The sequence below is a fragment of the Alligator sinensis genome, unplaced genomic scaffold (assembly GCF_000455745.1).
Source record: "Alligator sinensis unplaced genomic scaffold, ASM45574v1 scaffold1564_1, whole genome shotgun sequence".
In the NCBI taxonomy this organism is placed as follows: domain Eukaryota; kingdom Metazoa; phylum Chordata; order Crocodylia; family Alligatoridae; genus Alligator; species Alligator sinensis.
Genome location: NW_005843585.1, coordinates 18,133 through 22,158, shown reverse-complemented (window position 1 = coordinate 22,158; position 4,026 = coordinate 18,133). Strand labels below are relative to the sequence as shown.

Below are 4,026 nucleotides of genomic sequence, written 5' to 3'. Positions count from 1 at the left end.
GGTAGCTCAGCAGTAACAAAGAAAGAAAACCCCTTAACCAGGCTCTCCTAAGCCACCTCTGAGAGGTAGACTTGCAGCATTGTTTCTTTCCTGAGTGTATGTTATGCAAAGGGAGACCATCTCTGGCATGCACAACAAATTAAAGACAACTCTCCACATAGTCATTCACACCCTTAGGCTTTGTTGGGTCTTCACCATCGAGATTCAAGCTGTAGAGGATGACGAACTACACCGAGGGGCAGGAACGGGACTTGGTATCTAGTATCCAGAACTGTCCTAGAAAAATAAGAAAAGAAAAGGAATAAAAACTCCCATGCAATTGCAGCTGTCCCCTCAGGCCCCCTCTTAGGAGAGCACAACACTCCGGTCAGGCTGTATCCCAATCTAAAGGACCTGCACCTAAAGTAGGGGGCCCTGGGGAGGGGATGCGAAATACGCCCCCTCCCTCACTCCAAATGGGGCGAATCCCTGCGGATTCCAGGGGGTACCTTTTTTCCCTAATTAAAATTGAAGGGAGGGAGGTGGCAAGGTAGTTCCTGATAAATACAGGGACAAACGTAACAATCTTCCAATGGGAACACCCACCCCACAATACACTCCCCATAGTGCTGAAAGCAGTGGACGGTGGAACAATTAGAGAATGGGAAATTAAAAGTATGTAAAGCTAGAAAGGCGAGAAGTCCCAATGGTAGTAACCACAACTCGACACTCAATATTAATATTGGGAACCAACATCCTGAGTTACTATGTTATAAACAAACACCGCCAGAAAGTAATAGCCCTAAAAAAAAGGTTCCCATGCCCACAAACAGGCGATGGGTCCGCTCGAAGTAGAATGTGGGGAATACCAAGGTTAAAATACAAATTAAATACAGAGAGGGGAGTAAAGCCGCGTGTTGTGCGTCCCTATCCATTGATGCCCAAGGCTGAAAAAAAGGTAAGTGAAATGGTGCAGAGATTATTACAAACCAGATGGGTAGAGTCTATCATTTCTCAGTAAAACTCCCCTTTTTAGTCTGTGCGAAAGGCTAGTGGAAAGTAGAGAATGGTAATAAATTATCGAGAAGTAAATAAAAAAACCCAGAAAATCAAGCCCAGTAATTAGCACCCTTCCCAAAATGGAAAATGCAGCCCAAAAGGCCAGCTCTTCCCATTTTACTGTAATCACATTTCAAATTGTTTCTGAGCAATTCCAGTAAGGAAAAATGACTGAAAAACATTTGCTTTAACGTTCAAAAGGAAATAGCATCAGCCGTTGTGCCTGCCCCAGGGTTGGTGCAACTCCCCAATATTAACACATCAACAGGTACAAAGGCCCTTAACTCCCAGCCGCAGGTCCAAAGTGATGTACCTGACATATTAATTTAAACGAACACTCCTAAGGAGTGTGCCAATATCTCCCACCAAATGCTACAAGCATTAGAAGCAGCCGGTTTCTGAACGAACAAAAATGTATGCAATAAATACAGCGCTCAGTAAAGTACCTAAGTATGCAATTCAATTCACAAAGCCTAAAATTTCTAAAACAGACCAAAAAAGCATTAACCCAACTTCCCCGACCCTGGACCCGAAAAAAACTACAGTCCGAGTCGGGATTGATGAGGTGGTGTAGGGCGGTGATACCAAACTTTGCGGCCCTAGCATGCCCGCTCTATCAAACACTGGGAGTCAAAAATAAACCATGGCCATGAAAAAAAAAAAAAGAAAAAAAATCACCAAAATACAAACTATTTAAAAAAAAAACTCCCCTACTCCTTGTAAACCCTAACACCCCTAAGTTTTTAAAAACCAAAGTCCAAAAACACACCATCAGTCCAGTATTACATCAGCAAAGTTGCCAAAAATGAAAGAATTAAAAATTATTAAAAGCATAAAGCCAAGCACTATCCAATACAACAACTCACTATATATAAACCATTGCAAAAGAAAATATTAACAGGAGTTTTTAAGCTCGAGGAAAAAAAAAAATAAATAAAAAATGCCCCTTTAAAAATTCAAGCTCAGCCCAAAAAATTTTAACTACTTTAAAAAAAAGCCCTTCCGCGGGGTCTCCACACCAAACCCAGTAGCTAAAATAAAATTTACAGTTAACTAAATACCTGCATTAAAAGGCAAAAAAAAAATATTAAAAAAAAAAAAAATTGTGCTCCCGTGGCTAAAAACCCCTATAAAATGAAAAACTGTAAGCCCCATAACCTGTGCCAACAGCTTTAACCCTGCTAACCCCCACACTCTATTCACTAATAAAACAGCAAACAGACCAACGGCTACATAAACGTAAAACTACCCTTTCTCTAAAAAAATTAGTAAAAATAAAGTTTTAAGAAATGTTCAATTATCTAAATTAAAAACAGTAAAAAAAATTGCTCATAAAATCAACCAAGGTTAAAAAGAAGTAAAAGTATACACAAACAGCTAAGTATATACAAAAAAACCAAACAAACCCTACTAAATAAATCTCCTATTTAAAAAAAAAAAAAGGCTAAAAGACATCTAAAGAACAGGCCAATCTAAGAAATAGAAATTTCACAACATACCTGGAAAATAAGCGGCCAAATTAAAATAGCCATTCAACATGTAACCAAACATGAAAAACATAATTCTCCTGAAACCCGTTCAAAAGCTAAGGCAAACTCTTTCACTCACCCCTCCAACATCAGCTTATTAAACTAGCCCAATCTGCCTATGTCTTTGACCATAAAAAAAAAAAAAAAAAAAAAAAAAATGCAAAAAACCTTAGACAAGAAAAAACAAACAAACCTGCAGAACAAAAAGTGCTACAAGCTCTAAAAAAATGCCCAGCGTGGAGCAGTTGTCAGCGGTCCCCATACCCAGAAAAAAGGCAAATGAACATTCAGGTTTTAAAGCCAGAAAAAAAATTGGCAAATACATTTTTTCAAACCTTTAACAATGAGCAAGGAAAAGAAATATATATTAGTGGCAGTAGACATAGCCACAAGCTAGCCAAAAGTGTGGCCTATGGCCAAAGCAACCAAAAAGGCAGTAATACGAGTTTTAAGAAAAATAAAAACTAATTTTAAAAAAACACGGTTTAAAAATAAACAATAAGTCTCATTTTAAAAATTAGATAGTAAAGCAGTAGTGTGAAAAACAAAGGTAGAACATCAATTCAGCATCCCTTATCAACTGCAAAGTAAAATAAAGAAAAAAATCAGAAAATAAAAAAAAATTAAGAATTACTCAAAATTTTAAAAAAGAGTTCAACAAATGCCTTCAATATTATGAGCCTTGCAAACATGTGAAGAAAAATTTAAAAAAAACTGTCCTTTCGCCCAAATAATAGACCAACCCCCTAAATGCCGCTTAAAAAAAAAATTATATATGTATATATATATATATAATTTTTTTTTTTTTTTTTCGGCCTAAAAAAAAAAAAAATTCAAAATCCCTCCGGCCTCCTTTAAAAATAAAAGATAAATTCACTTCCCGGCCCAAACCAAAAAAAACCCCCAAAAGTCTAGTTCTAGCGTGAAAACAAAGCAATACCTTATTAGGCAAAACCCCCACCAGCAAATACTGAGTTCCTACTGACCAAACAACAGTTTTCCAGAAAACGCCATAAAGGCTAAGGGACTGTTGCTAATAAAACTAATCTAAACTAGGTATTAAAAATCAAACATCAAAAAGTAACCGTTATTAAATAGCCATTAGGGTAAAAGAGGCCTGAAAAACAGGCCAATTCCCCCAGTCGTTACCCTGACTACTAAAAAACGAGCGTTAAAATAAGCCACTAAAAGCAACCTGGCCCAATATTTCTTACTGTTGCAGGGCACCTCGGTGCTCTGCTCCTAGAGAGGAGAAACTGCCAGGGAGAGAGAGACAGAGCCCTGGCAGGTCATAACGAGCCCAGCTGAGGGTTTCCAGGGTAACAAGCGCAGCTGCAGGTTGCCAGGGCAACCAAGGAGAGCCAGCTGCCTGTAGGAGGCAGGGCCCGGCCCTTATAAAGCCCAGGGCTGAGGCCAGGCTGGCAGGTCCCCGCCAGGCGGCGGAGGGGCAGGGGGCCCC

At 38.9% G+C, this 4,026-nt stretch overlaps 1 long non-coding RNA gene across 1 annotated transcript in view; it reads right to left on the bottom strand.

Moving 5' to 3' along the window:
* The window catches only part of LOC102372947, a 5,456-nt gene extending 1,641 nt beyond the window's left edge, over positions 1-3,815 (bottom strand). Inside the window, exons 1-2 of the long non-coding RNA XR_325543.2 lie at positions 3,782-3,815; positions 172-276 (exon numbers count right to left, since the gene is read on the bottom strand). This is a non-coding gene — a long non-coding RNA (uncharacterized LOC102372947). The remainder of the gene's footprint in view (positions 1-171; positions 277-3,781) is intronic.
* Positions 3,816-4,026: the final 211 nt, after the last annotated feature.